This window comes from Equus przewalskii, chromosome 8, assembly GCF_037783145.1.
Source record: "Equus przewalskii isolate Varuska chromosome 8, EquPr2, whole genome shotgun sequence".
Taxonomy (NCBI): domain Eukaryota; kingdom Metazoa; phylum Chordata; class Mammalia; order Perissodactyla; family Equidae; genus Equus; species Equus przewalskii.
The window spans coordinates 65887154-65902665 of NC_091838.1; the positions used below are offsets into that span (position 1 = coordinate 65887154).

A 15512-nucleotide genomic window follows, 5' to 3' on the forward strand; every position below is an offset into this window, starting at 1 on the left:
AAATTACAAAAAGATGTGGCATGGAATCTTAGTTCCACATGTTCCTCCATCAGCTCTTGGGCACTATTTCTACAAGTCAAAACCCTATGTCGCTTTATGAACCACAAGTGCCAAGTCTCTTCATGAAATCTTTCCCAATCTCTCAATCAGATGTGATTTCTCCTCACTTTGAGCCCCCATGAAACTTGACCAATCCAGCTGCAGCATAATCTGGTTCAAGGGTATTATATTCAAGAATTCTTGGATTACATTCCACGCACATTCCCTACTAACACTGTGACTTTCTGTGAGTTGCTTAGCCTTCCTGAAGCAAAGTTCCCTTATTTATAAATTTTTCTTTGAAGGGAAGATCAATATAATGTATGTAAAGTATTTAACTCAGTGTCTGATACATATTAGACATGTAATAAACAGTAGCTATTATTTTACTCTTTTTATGGGCCAAATCACATTTTGCCTTACACTAAAGTTTTTTAAAGACTTCTTTGAGTACAGTTTTTCTATGATGGATACCATTAAGATGTGACTGCAGTTTATTTATTTTTTAATAATCTGCAGTAAAGATGTACGCATTTGAGGCATATATTCATAAATCTCTTTATTTAAAGAAATATTTAAGAATGACCTCATATTTATTTTGACTCATATATCAGTAACATTTTTCTAGATCGTGAGCAAGGTGGTATATGTACGAACTCCACATAGACGACATCCAAAACATCCTTGAATAATTTAAGGTATGTGCGGTAGGATGACGCTTATTCTATGCAGACTGCTGGCAGAGAGGAAAGGATTAAAACCAAGCTGGGTGATGGAAATGATTTTCCTACAGGGAGCTGTCCCCCCATTCAGCTGTCATACCAGCTGCCACTGGCTCTGTCCTTGCAGCCTCTCAGTGAAACACAGCCTGGGTGTGCATGGATAAAAAAAGAGAACCCAGAAAGGAACAGTGGGGTTTATGCTCTATTCTCCAAATACACTAATTCATCACTCTCTCATTATCTGAAAGTCAGGGAGCTAACAATGTAACAAACTCCTTGTTCATAGATTTAAAATGTACCTGTGTAATATAACTTTGCCAAAAGGGACCTCCACATTGATCCATAGACAAGGGCTTTCCCCACAGTTTCCATACTGGAAAATAAATGACTCAATGTACTTAAAAATTTAAGAAAAAATTGTTTTAGAAGAGATCTTAGTTGGAAAATGTGTGAAAAGGTATTTATGAAATTCAATATTGTGGGGCTCTAGTCTACAGAACTAACAAAATTGATCAGTTCCAATGTGATTTACTTTCTACTAACAGTCTCTTACCCGTTTCTTGCACAATTTCTGTTTTCCAGGAAGATAACTATCTATCATCTTTGCTTTGTGAAGAGTGACATTTAAATTTGATTCTAGTCAATAATTTAAGATCTTGCATTTTTATATGCTGAGTAACTTTGTCTGGTCAAGTAAGGATTCAGCTCTAGGTACAATACAAGCAACCCAGAGCAAATACATTTGTCAATACATCTACTATATATTTTTCTATTCACCCAATTCAGGTAATATATAAATAATAAAAAGAGAATAGGTGTAATGGTATCCTGATTACAATGCTATAATCCAGAAATGTCTACCTAGAATTCTGAATTATTTGTGCCAAAATTGCTAATGCATACACAACATAGTATACATACAAAAATCTGTACTTTAAAGAGTTTCAACTTTTATTGAAAATGTAAAAGAATAACCAAAATACTAGGAAAACCTTTGATGGAGTGTCTGGGTATTCCAAAAACAGTACCTCATCTGTATGAGTAATCTTAATAAGCCTCTAGAAAAACGCAGTGAAAACTAGTATAATGAATGAGTCAAGTTGCACACATTGGAATGAAAAGACAAAGTTTAGAATTTAAGAGTTCTTTTCAACCTTATTCTGTAAAATTTAAAATTGTATCTAAAAATAGTTTGACGGGCGTAAATATTTGTTCTAGCCAATTCAATATAAATACACATTTTAATTTTAAATCTGCTATCATTGGCATGTGTTTGACTACGTGTGGACCTTTACAAACTTTGTTAAAATGACTTTTAAAAAAATCATAATCCCGTTTAACACTTCCAAAGGTACATTATCATACGCCTTCACGGCAGTGAGAAATCTGAGGAAAAACCCTTGAACTCTACAACGGGCAGTGGAGCTGTTCCCCTCTTACCAGCCGCCTCATTTCTTCAGCGAAGCCCAACTACAAACTTCCTTTGCTTGACTCTTAACACTGAGCTAAGAGTCTATATATACTCAGGCCTCCAGTTCGGGGAAGCCCTTCGCGGCCAATCAGGGCTTCCCGATCTATTGCGTCACACCTCCCCCCTGGGTGTGACGTCAAAGGCAATCCCAGGCCAGCCACGTGGGTTGGAGGAGCGTTTCTGGGCAGCTGTTCCAGAGACACCCGGCAGCAACGGTCCCGCAAGGGTGGGGAACTGGGCAGGGAGGGGCAGACAGGGCTCCTACGCACACCTTCTGGGAACACAACTGTGGCAGCTCGCTCGCCCCGGAGGCGCGCAGGGTCGGTGAGTCCAAGTACACAGCGCGGGCGTTTAGGGGATGGAGGGAGTGGCGCAGGGGAAGCTGGCACCTAAGGCTATGTAATAGGACCCAGGTCTTGTAAACCCTCCTGCCCAGGCACCGCCTCTCAGCTCCCAGTGCCTCTTTCCAGCCTTAATTATCCTTTCAGCGCCGTTTCCCCTAGGCCGCGTTTCCTTGGCCTGGGGAAAAAGCCTCTCTCGCCTCCCCGTTCTCGCCCTCACACAGACCCTCCCTTCAGACCCGCCCTCCTGTTCACAGGGACCCATTTCGGAGCCCTAGCTCACGCTGGGCGGGAACCAGCGTGACGAATTCCGCCCAAGGTGTTGATTATCCACCCCAACCCAGCCTCTGGCTCGCCTCCCACCTTCACCCGATTCTCACGAACCCCCGCCCCCAGCCCCAGGCTAGGCCCTCGGGACGGCGTCCCCAAACCCCCACCCGGCCGTGCCCCACGATGCAGCTGCGGAAAGAAGCGCCAGCGTGCTCGGTGCCACGTCGGAATTGGCTCTCGGGACGTTGCAGCTGCCGGGAGGCAGCGCGCGGTCCCCACGCACGGCCGGCCCCCGGGCGGCGCGGGCGGGCCGGGTGCGGAGAGGAGGGATGCGCGCCCGCCTCCCGCTCGGGTCTGCGTGTGCCACTGCCAGCGTTAGGGACCCCTGGCCCGAGTAAGGCTTCCGGAGCCTGGCTGAGCCCGGACAGACGCAGCCTGACGCTTTAATAGGTTGCAGAGAGTGCAAAGGAGGGGAGGCCGGGGAAAGAGGGGGAGTGGCCCAGCGAGGCCGGTAGCTGCAAGGAGGTGGCGAAGGACCCTCCTTCTCTGGGGTCCTAGCTCCGCGGAGCTGGGAGCCTGGCTCGCTTTAACCCTTTGCATTCCAAGTGAGAAGCGGGCTTCTCACTTAGAAGTAAAACGCGGTGGGCTCTTCCAGGGTTTTCCTCCTTACATAGAGCCTAAGGGAAAAAAGAAGGGAAGGGATGGGAAGGTAGAGGGGATGGGAGAGGCTGTGCGACATGGATTTTCCCTACACTGCAGAAATTCTTGTTTCCTAACTCCGGAGCCCCTCTGCGCCTCCGGAAGATGCAGAGTGGAAAAGTACATCCCGGGACGTGCAGGCTTTCCCAGGCAGAGAGGTTACCTGTGTTCCCAGAAAGGCAGCGGATTTCTGGAGAGCGCCACAGGGATGGGAAAAGACAGAGCTATATTGCTAAGCCTGACAGTGATCTGAAATATCCCCTGATTTTCAGTCTGTTGGAAATTTTCAGACCTCAAACTTGGCTGTCAAAAACTGACTTAAAAATTTAACACTTATGTGGATAATTTCTCCTTTCTCCCTGGCCTATTCGAGGACCCTCCTCCTTCACCAAAACGCGCCCATGTAACGTACCTTGTTCAGCTCTTGGTCATAAAGTTGTCCTCAGCCTGTCTGTGTGGTCCCGGAGGGTCGGTGGCGGGCAGTTTTCAAAATTGAGGTAATAAGAGATCAGATGAATTTGAGACGACCGGCCAAAAAAAATAAAAAATTTAAAAACAACATTTAAAAAGGGTGGGGGAGTCTTAAATGTTTGGTTCTCCCCCACTTTCAAAGGAAATTTCACTGCTGTTCTTTTTAATATTTCCGTTGCACAGCAGTCTTCTAATTCTCAAAAGAAAAATGTATGCTTTAAAAATAAATTAACTGTTTATTTTTTTCTTTGCTCCAGTCCCCCCTCCCCGGATACCGGAAAGTCTCTTCTCTTTTTCGTATCAAAAAAAGCCCGGTGAAGACTCTGCAGAACCCAGGAAGCGCAGAATCGGGAGAAAGTCTTTGGCTGGGGCTGGTTCAAGACCCTGCTTCAATGGGCTGCTGGAAGCCAGGACTGGGTAATTCTTTCCAGACGTCTTGACTTCTCCTTGCTCGCTGTTGTTGCCTTTCTGCCTCCTCCAACTTAAGGGGGTCTTAACAAGTGAGCTGGTGGGTCTTTTAATAGGGCGGAGGAGGGAGTGGGGGGTGAGGGGAGTGGAGAAGGAGGTGCGGACTGGGGAACCGGAGGGGAGGGAACTGGGAGCGCGGGCGGGGGGGCGGGGGGGGGGGCGGGCGGGAGGCGGGGAGGGGGAGAGGGAGAAAGAGAAATTGGCCATTCAAAGCTCTCTCTGAGCTAGAGGCCGGTTCTAAACGCCAATGAATTCAATTAACTTGATTGCTAACGTGTGCAGAGAAACGCAGTGCCCGCATGCTGGCCACCACCTGATTCCCTCCTTTCCTCCAGGGGTGAAGCCCCGGGGCCACGCTTTGTAGACATCCCAACTCCTCTCGGAGTTACAGGGATTTCCTCTTCGCGATAAACTCTCCGTGCTAAGTAATTTGCGTGAAGGCCAAATGGTGCCCTTAGGCTAAGTAACCGCCTGGAGGAGAAAGAGCTGGGCGGTGTGTGTGTGTGTGTGTGTGTGTGTGTGTGTGTGTGTGTGTGTGTGTGTTACGTACACCTGGAGCCTCCGAAAGCCGGCTCTAAAAAGTCGGCGACTGGTCTACCACTTGTTAACCCTTACTTCCCGCCAACTCAGAAGTTTCTGAGCTGATGTCAAGTGTCAAAGTCCCCCTTACACAGAAGTTTCCACATTGGGTGGGCGGAAAAAGTAGAAAAATATTGTGCTGTTTTTAAACCTAGTCCCCTACCGTAGAAATAAGCAAACGCCACGCATTATAAATAAAATATAATAAAATAAAAATCGTCCTCTGGAGGACTCGAAAGTAGCGCGCTTAAAAGAGCCATTTCTAAGGGAATGGCTTACATGACTTTTGCTTTCTTGAGAGCCTTTTAAGAAGATAACGAGTCAAAATGCTTATTTTTGCTTCGAGATGGCCCTTTCTCATCTTTCTTCCAAAGCCCCAAGGCTGGGAAGAGTTTTCTTGGTTACTTTCTTTTTTTCCATTTATTTCTCTCTGGTCCTCGCCAACAAGCCTCCTGGTGACTTAAAATGGACAGTAGGTGGCACTGTTTAGGAAAAAATGAGAGAGTTTATAAATTAATTTGGTTTGGGGAGATTCCGCTGAAATTATTATAGGGTAAAGAGATTTCTTTTCTTTTCTTTCTTTTTTTCTTCCAGGGTTCCTCTGAGGTTGGACTTCTTTCGCGCTCGATAGGCCTTGAAAACTGGGTTCCTGCTCCTTATTACATATCTGGGACAATAATGAACAGGTCAAAACAGAAAAGTCGAGTAAACTGGGAGCGATGCTTTTCAACACGTCGCGCAGGGTGTAGTGTTGGGGGATGTGATTTGAGGGCAAGAATTTTATTGCAATACTAGGTAGTCAGCCAGCCCGGTCCCCGGGGGCCGACCTGCAAAGTACTACGCGTTTCCGCCCCCCGACCCCCCCACAGCGGTTACACCTCTGGGAAGCATTACCTTGCCTGATGACTTCACACTGCTCGGGGAAACCCACTTACTAATTCTCCCCTACAAACCTTCAGGGCTTCAGCCTTTGTTTGAACCCTGCCTTAGGTGGTTCAACTCTTGAGAAACTGGCTTAAGTTTCAGAGCACAATTTCATCCACTTAATCAGACTCCTGCTTCTTGATTTTTAGTTGTACGGTAGTTTTTAAATGCTAACCTGTAATTTAAAATATATTGTCTAACTGATGTACTCTTACATATAATGTGGATTAAACTGATTTAGGGGGAGGGTGGACATCATGGAGTGTCAAGTGTCTGGCTGTGGGACCCCACAGGGGCACTTAACATCCACTCTAAACTTCCATGAATATTATATGTAATGCAGGCTTGCTGATTATTGCTTAGTAGTGCTTAACTGTTCCTGTGCTAATGGTTCAAGCAATGAAAACATTTAGTAAAACTGTGTTTCTTTATTAATCAAAAACACATTTGTTGTTTGTTCCCTTGAACTTGTAATTCATGGCCCATAAAGCAAAAGCAAAATATTTCCTCACTGCGGATGAATGTAAAAGCTAATTACATATCCGTGCATTTCTGTCAGTTTCTCCCCCATCCCCCAAGAGAATGGGAAAGAGGCTAGAGGTGAAAGTTTACATTTAAATTCAGGGGTGAAGATTCCTTAAAAGCAGAATACTGTATCAATCAGATTTTCTTAGGCAGGGCATCCAGAATAAGAGATTGAATAAATTCAAATCCCACCTTTGATGCGGGATTGTTTGTGTGTTCCTGGAAGCATATTTTACCTCTCTAGACCTTTATTTCCTAGTTGATAAATGGAGAAAATACCTGCTTTACAAAGTTGTTATGATGATAGAACGTGTGAAACTATGTTAGGAGATTAGTAGAGTGCCTAAGCTCTACTCTTAGGTAGAACTTCCTAATGTAACTTAGCGTTTCCTAATTTAACCATTGTCGCTATTCAAAAACATTAGTACCCTTCTCCTGGTTTTCTATTTGTTATATTATTCTTGATAGGCATTAACTGGAGTTTCATCCTGGGCTCATTTGTTTGACCTACTTCAGCTTCCTACTGTCCCCTCACTGTCTCTCATAGATTGAATTATTCCATGTGCCCATGAATACACCCCAAACCTTCACGTTTAACCAAAATTCCTTTCTGGATTCCAGGCCTGAATTACGGCTACTAGCCATCTAGTATTGATTAATAAGCATCATATTTGGAGACGGGAGATTCAGTTTCACCAACAAGCTATAGCTTGTTTCAACCAATTGAATAACATACGATTGTCAATTTCAATTTTACCTTTCTATTTTAAACATAAGCTGTTTGGATCAGAAGATGACAGATGTTTCAGGTTTTGACATCCTAAGACATACTTCTCCAACCTACGCTTGTTATGGTTTCAACTATCCAAGACAACATAGCGAAGAACTTCAGAGGTAGGAGCTTGACCTGAGTCAACGTGAGTCTGCAGCATGCTCTTGCTAACCTCCTTCCCACAACACAGAACAAGTGTTCACCTGTCTGAGAGACCAAGTTTCCAGAAGAAGGATTCAGTACCTTCATACTTCTCTGTGTAAATGGTTCTCAAACTTTTTGGTGTGAAGTCCCTCTATACGCTCTTAAAAATTGTTGAGGACTTCAAAAAACGTGTTTATATGGGTTATATCTATCAATTGACCATATTAGAAATAAAAGCTGACCAAAAAAGTTTTAAAATATTTATTAATTAATTTAAAATAATAATAAACGCAAGGACTTGTCACCATTTTTGTGAAATGTGGCATTGTTTTCCATTTTTGCAAATCTCCACTATCTGGCTTAATATAAGACAGCTGGATTCTCATAGCTGCTTCATCATTCTATTGTTTTGATTGAAGTATATAAAGAAAATCTGGCTTCAAACAGATACATAATTGGGAAATAGAGAAGTATTTTAATAGTCTTTTTAGATAGTCTTCTGTGATACTATGTCAAAACTTGACAAATAGTAGTTTTTTTAAACTTAAGTTGTAATGGTGGATCTAAAACAATAGGAATGAGCTTTTTGTACTCTGTTACTTAAAATCTCTTTATCTTATACTTTAAATGCATCTTTTACAACCATTCATGCATTTTAATGTCCTGTATCATTTGTATTGATTACTAAGTTAGGCAGATTTTCCGAATGTTGATATATTTCATTAAAAAAACTCACAATCGGGGCTGGCCCCGTGGCCGAGTGGTTAAGTTCGCGCGCTCCGCTGCAGGCGGCCCAGTGTTTCGTTGGTTCGAATCCTGGGCGCGGACATGGCACTGCTCGTCAGACCACGCTGAGGCAGCGTCCCACATGCCACAACTGGAAGAACCCACAACGAAGAATACACAACTATGTACCGGGGGGCTTTGGGGAGAAAAAGGAAAAAAATAAAATCTTTAAAAAAAAAAAAAAAAAAAAAAAAAAAAAAAAAAAAAACTCACAATCATTAAAATCACCACCAGCCTCATCCAAAAAGTCTTCAAATATTGAGAAGCTGTCACGGTCATGGTGGCAAATAAAGTTTTCCAAAATTCTAATTTTCTCTTGAAAGCTCAGATATTTCCAGTAGCAGCAAATACTGTCAGTTGCTTTTACTGTAGCCACAAGTTCACTTCACTCATATTTCAAAAAAAATGAAATGTCTTCCAAATACCCAAGTCTGATTAATAGTAGTTTGTCAGTTGTTCTTTGAAGTAAAAATGATATCCCATGATAAAAGTGGCCAGCTCAGCTCAGAACTCAGTCATGTGAAAGCTCTTCTTCCAGTCAACCATGTAGTTTCTTGTACAGCAAGCTGTGTACTTTTCATTTCTTCACAGAAAATATTAGAAAGACGTGTTCTCAAGGGTTGACACAATGAAATTAATCATTTTTACTGCTTTATCAAAGATTTTCTTAAATGAAATTTGCTTTTTATTTCCCTGTGAGTGCATGGGGTAAAGAATACAAAGACTGATGGTACTTACGGTACTTATACAAAGTTTGATGCCACTACCTGTTTCATGCTAAGGTACTAGCAGCTTTATTCACCATTACTTTTGCACCATCAGTGTAAATGTCCACAAACTAAAAAATGCAGATGATTTCTAGAATTATTATAAAAATAGTGTTGATCTTACTAATCCCTTGAAAGGGTCTTGGGGTCCCCAACGGTCTACAGACCGACCACACTTTGGAAAGAATAGGGTTCTATTAAGCATACCAAAAGTAGCAGTACAAATCTGAGGGTTTTACTTTAAGAAGAACATCCACAAACTATTGCACATTGAGAAGAGATCTAGCAGTGAGAAGAGGAAAGGCAATAGTAATCCTGTCATATGACTATGACTATAGGAAATAGAAATGCTTAGGATGACAGGAGATTCAGAGAACCTGACAGACACTGGAAAACTTCAATAGGGCTTGCATATACATGTGTTAATTCAAGGCTGACCTCTTCAGGCTTGAGGATTAATTCAGACAAAATTTTGAAGAGGGTATGGCTATGTTTATCACTAAATTTGAAGATGTGGCTAGAGGGAGATATTGAAGCATCTGTCAGACACCCAGGAAATTAGAAGGAACAGATTGGAAGAGATTAAAATACTTACTGATTCATTGATACAGGTAGAAGCGGATAATTTTATTTCTCATGGTTTTCGAAGATCTCGCTATATTAGGTAGAGGAGTAATTTATCAATTGTTGATCATTTCAAATTAGATTCTGAATATTATTAGAGCTACGCTTTAAGGATTGCCCAAATGAAAGGAAAGGGACAAAAATCTCTTTCCTCATCAGATACTCCCTTGATAATCATATTCCAACATCCCCTTCCATAGGTCAGGACACTAGCTTTAAAATATTATACGACTTAGTCTAAATCCTCAAAGGTGGATAATCAAAAGTACCTGAGATTAATGATTGTGATTTGATTGACAACAAAATACCCCTATACAACCATCTGGATGATTTTTTTTTAAGAAAAACTTTTATTTTGGAATTTTACCTTAAATTTGAAGATATGGGGGCTTTACATTCATATTCGTGGACTATTTAAATTTCCTGGACTATTTAAATATAAACTTATATATGTTTCAGATTGGAGGAGGAGAAGTTATTTTACATAGCCTAACTAACATCATTTGCATCTTTCTGACCCAGATAACAGAAAAGGACACAACTATTTATCCTTGGTTTAAATGCCAAAAATTTCTGTCAACAGGGTTTATATTTTACAGGACAAATCAATAAAAGAAGAAGGTGCTACTTAGGGGGAAGTCTGTAATCTAATTGTCCTTTGATATTTTAATAGTCTCAATTGTGTGACTAAAGAGAAGATTTTGAAATGTATTCGTTTGTCCACAAGCAATTGCTAAATAGTCTTAATTGTGGAAATAGATTAAGTAACTGCATTGTTTAAATCTTCTTCCTTGGACATTATGTGGCATTTCACATTATTCCTGAAAAGCTTAGCAAGATTTCCAACTTTTTCAAATCATAAAAAAGATATGCTTAATTTCTGGAAACAAATTTATTTTTTATTAGAGGGAGTAGTTGTTAAAGTTTTCTAGGTAGAGGGACTCTTTTTTAATAATTTGAAAAGAAAAGTGACTCTGTTCCCGGAAGAGTGAATATATGCTCAAACATTTCCATACAATTTCGGGGGTTCACAGATTCCTTGCCCCAAAACGTGTTCATGGACAGATGAAAAATTCCCTTGTCCAAGAGAAGTATTGTTCAGTCTTTGGGAATACTATGAAACCCTAAATCTTCCTAATGCATGAGAAACCACATCATATAGCTAAATGTGTAAAAGGAAGACAAAGGGAGGGAAAAACCCTAAGTAAACTTTTTATTTTCTCTAACGAGTCACATTAATTTTTTTAATGCATCAATTTGGGGAAGAGGAAATCTCAAATTAAGGCAATCTTAGACATTTTGGAGAAAGCTTTCCAAAGGGAATAGGAAACTGAGAATACAAGATTTTTCAAGAATCCACTACATTTCCACTTCCTCAGGCATTGAAACCTGATTTTATATTTTTAGAACAAGAAAATCCAAATTCTATTCCAAGATTTCAAGTAAGACTGCTTTCAAATACAGGTGGCTGAAATCCGTGGGAGGAAAACTTTGAACCAATTCAGTAAAGTGAGACTTCCTACCTTTATCCAAGAGAGGTGTTAGCTTCAAGACCCAATTAGCAGAATTTCCATTCCAATTGCACCTGAGAGCTGGTACTGCCGCTGCCAGTCCGAAAATGCCATTAAGAAGTGTGATTCCGTGCATTGCATTAGTCACATCCTGCCTACCAAGGATGTCAGGATAACTGAGGATGAAAGCAAGCAAGTGCGATGCTATTCAAAGGAATTACATTTTCCTGAATTATAGGAACGTTCTCGCCCATAGCGTCTTCTTTCTAGTATTTTAAAGTTTCAAAGTTCAACTCAGATCTGTGGGAGTCTGAGAACTTCATATGCAATGGTTCCATCTATATATTATACGTAAGCCAAGAACCAGGACGTATTTTGAGTTTGTTCCTGACTCACCTCTTGCAGAGAACACCTGTTGTTTGTTCACACCGAATTGGTCAGGCTTCTAATTAAGCAATTTGCGAAGTAGCCTCATTGTTTTGGAAAGCCGAGTGGTTCCAGGAATCAGAGGTGAAAAGAAAAGACTTCTCAGAGTGTGGACTGAAGGTGGCCTCGGTCACAGTCACCCGGCTACTTTTAGAAATACAGATTCTGTGTGTCCAAACCCCAGACCCATTTCACTAGAATTTGTAGTGCTGAGTCTGGGAACACACCTGTTTTGAAAGCTTCCTCAGGGAGTTCATACGCACTCTGAATCTTGGGAACTTCTGCTTTGGGGATGATGTAGATGAAGAAATTGGTTTCCTGGGCTTTTTACACATAGCTCTTTAAAATTAGATTTTTGTCCTTAACTTTACTTGGATAACAAAAGAGTAAAAACACCTCTTTTGCAAAATACAGCTGAATTGTGAATTCTAAAGAATTTCTCTGCTTAATGACATTATGTTGGTCTTGAACACGATGAGGTTTATATAATCAGTAGGCTATCTACTGGCATATTAATCCAGTGTTTTCTACCACAAGTGGGGCAGTATCAAGCATAGAAATGAGGGCTCTGGACAGGAACTGTTACCCAGCCCTAAGGTGACAACTGACTGCAAGTGGGTCCTTTTGCCTGGAGCTGGTCGCGCCGATAGAAGGGACCGGGTTGGGAGCAGAGCAGAAACGGTATTCATTGATCAAGGAATGGAGGAGGCAGGGCTGGTGCTCTAAAACACCTTCTCCGCAGAAGGAAGTGAGCAGTGTTCTTATGGGATGTGAAGGGGGAGGGGTCTCCGCATCATCACTTGGAGTGAGGGCATTAGGAGCATCTTCCTTTCTTCCACACAGCACCTTTTGTACACATTTCCTTTTGGAAATCACCATCGCCATCTTGGACCTTTCTGGTTTGGACCGGTTCTGCGGTTAGGCCATCTGGCGTTGCTCCACCTTGGTTCCTATAAGCAAGTACAACTTGAAAACAAAGCATCAGACATGGAAAATGTTTTAGGGACTTCCCTGGATGACAGAACAACCTATTTCGGACACTCACGCACATACTATCTGTGTGGTCTTGGGCAAATTGCTTAATCATTCTAAGACTCAGTTTCTCTCTATGTAAAATGGGAATAGTAGTAAAACTTTACCTTTAAAGTTCAAGTGGGAAGTACATGAAATTATCCATCGAAAGCTCTGATTAGTGTGCAGTAAATGTTAACCATAATTATTGGTGTTGAAAACACTGTTAGATTGAAAGACAAGTGCCTAAGAACTTCTTCCTCCATTGCTGTGGAGATGTTCAATTTCCCCTGTTCTGGTAGGCTTCCTGCCACTGTATATTCTAGATTATGCCCAGGATTCAAAAATTTAAAAAGCTGTTCAATCTTGAAGATTTAAAAGCTACAGATTTGGCTTTTAATTCCTAAAGAAAATCTGTTTAAAGTACTAATTGAGTACCTGCAGGAAGTATGTAGTTCAGAAGGAATTTTCTATGTGAGTATTCACCAAGTCTACCTAAATTATAAAAAGCCTCATGTTTACGAATTAAAAGCCAAATTTAAAATACTTCTTTGAAAGAGCTGAATGTTGTTTTTCTTCCATAATGTATTTACCCAAGGAGGTTGACTTAGATGGAGCATCTGTTTTCGGCGTTCTTGCTTTTCACCTATGATTCCAGCAGAATGCTCTAAGGTGCAGAGGGGTCAAGTGACTTGCTCCAGGCCGCACACAATGAGTGAGTGATTCAGGCCAGACTGAATCAAGGATTTCTATGCCAGGGCTTCTGGCAAGTCTCTTTGGTAGGAGGGTCCAAAAATAAATGGTTAACTGAAAATAAATCTTTACGCCTCTGCTTTTAGAGACAAGAGAAGGGATACATTTGCTATTTGTCATGTCTTAATTCAATTTAAATTTCTAAATAAAATATTTCTAAATATAATAACTCAAACATAGCTTTTCAATTCTCTTCCAAATAACTGAATTTATGCTATTTAACTGACTATTGAATTGGAAGTATAGCAGAAGAGTTTCTCTCTTGGAAATTTTGGCCAATTTGGTCTACTCTCCATCATCTCTGCTCGTTTCGAGTCATTGTGTTCACTGTTGCCAAGCATTCATTCACCAAAAGTTTATTGAGCATCTACTGTGGGCCATTTACATTTACAATCTTGCCATTAACATTTGTAGGACTCAGCACAAAGGTACTAATAGAGGCTCACATGTCTTATGTCTAAATGCCTAATATTTGTAAATAAAGCTGGCAAAGTATTCAATAAAATTAGTTCTTCTTGTCTTGACTAATATGCCATCATAAAAACTTACAAGCCAGTTTCAAATTTAGAATTCTCAAACACCTCAGTGTTGTGTGCCAGAACAGCAGTGCAAGAACATACAACCAGCCACCGGCCCCCCGGTGCCAGTCTCCTGCCTCTGGTTCTCAGCCCAGCCCTCTTTTTTTCCCACCCCTGGCTCCATCCTATAATGTGATATGCCTTGCACACAAGCTTTGAATATCTCAGCTTGCACATCCAAGCTCGTCCACAGTTCCCGAAATCAGCCTTGACTGTGCCATTCTTTGGACCCCTGACCTTATAAGGGTGGAAGCTTATGCTGGCCCAGGAAATAGGCTCAGGACTGGAGCCTTTCATGCCTGGGCCTAAGGTGGTACTGCCCCGCACCATACTGGGGCATCCATATAAGGCTAAATTGTTCCCCTGGGCAGTCTGAGTATATCCTTCTCCTTTTCTAAAATATCACCACTTTCCATTGTCAACCCAGCAGAGGCCCAACTCCTTAGTCTGATCTGACCTTAAACTTTCCAACCTGATAAGCAAATTTTTCCATTTACTGCACACTGTGTTAAACAAGTTAGAGCAAATTTCCGTCTCAGTACCTCTTAGTCCATTTGTTCTTTCTTCCTAAAATGCTCTTTTCCCATCTCTGCCTGCCTCAATATTCTTATTTGTCTCCCCTCTTCTTATCTCTTATGATACTCCATGCCCATCTTTCAGTTCATCCTTATCTGTTACTAACTTTATAGTTATGTTTTATACACGCCATCTCTCCTAGTTTTGGCTGTGAGATCTTTGAAGACTAGTCCTGTGCAGTTCACTTCCTTTCAATTCTTTGAAAATGGCTTTATTGTTCTTTGTAGAAATCATGCTTGTTCATTGTAAATGAGTAATACCATGAAAGAGTGCAAAAAGAAAGTAAAAATTCAGAAATGTTGCCAATTTCTTCAGATAGACACATGGATTGATGTATAGAAGTTACACAAAGAGGAATATTGATTTTTTGTAACTTTTAAAAAATTTTTTAATTTTTTTAAAGATTGGCAACTGAGCTAACAAACTTTTTTGCCAATCTTTTTTTTTTTTTCCTCCCCAAATCCCCCCAGTTACTAGTTGTATATTTTTCAGTTGTGGGTCTTTGTAACTTTTTTCTTCATTTAAATATTTTGTATATTTTCGTTTAAGGATATAGAGATCTACATAGTCCTTCTTAATGACTGCTTATTATTCTATACAGTAATACTGTAGAATGTATTTAATTAATCTCTCTTACTTTATAGATTTAGTTTTCTTTATTTTCTTCCTCGTTATCTGTTATAAAAATGCTATAAGACATGTCCTTCATTTTGAATTTTTCAGTCATGTACAATTATCCCCTTGGGATAAATTCATAAAACTAGAGTTTCTGTAATGTCAAAGGAATTGTATCTCTTTTCACTTTTGTATCTCTTGGAGTACCTGATACAAAGCCTTAAAAAAATAGAGATTAAATAAATATTGGCTGAATAAATAAATTCATGAGTAAATTAGTGATTGGTTACTTAATATCTATTTATATAACTGAGCTAAGGCTGTGTGTACTGTGGTTGATGTTCTGGAGGGAGCCAATCTGGAATTATGCTACTTCTTTACACAGACAACAATTGCAAAAAAGAACAAGAAAAGGAAATAATAGGGCTTGAAATAAACAG

General features: G+C 40.7%; 1 protein-coding gene across 1 annotated transcript in view; it reads right to left on the reverse strand.

The window, feature by feature from the left end:
* Nucleotides 1–4506, reverse strand: part of HAS2 (hyaluronan synthase 2) — a 30121-nt gene extending 25615 nt beyond the window's left edge. The window contains exon 1 of the mRNA XM_008516116.2: nucleotides 3955–4506. The gene's annotated coding sequence lies outside the window, so the exon portion shown is untranslated. The remainder of the gene's footprint in view (nucleotides 1–3954) is intronic.
* Nucleotides 4507–15512: the final 11006 nt, after the last annotated feature.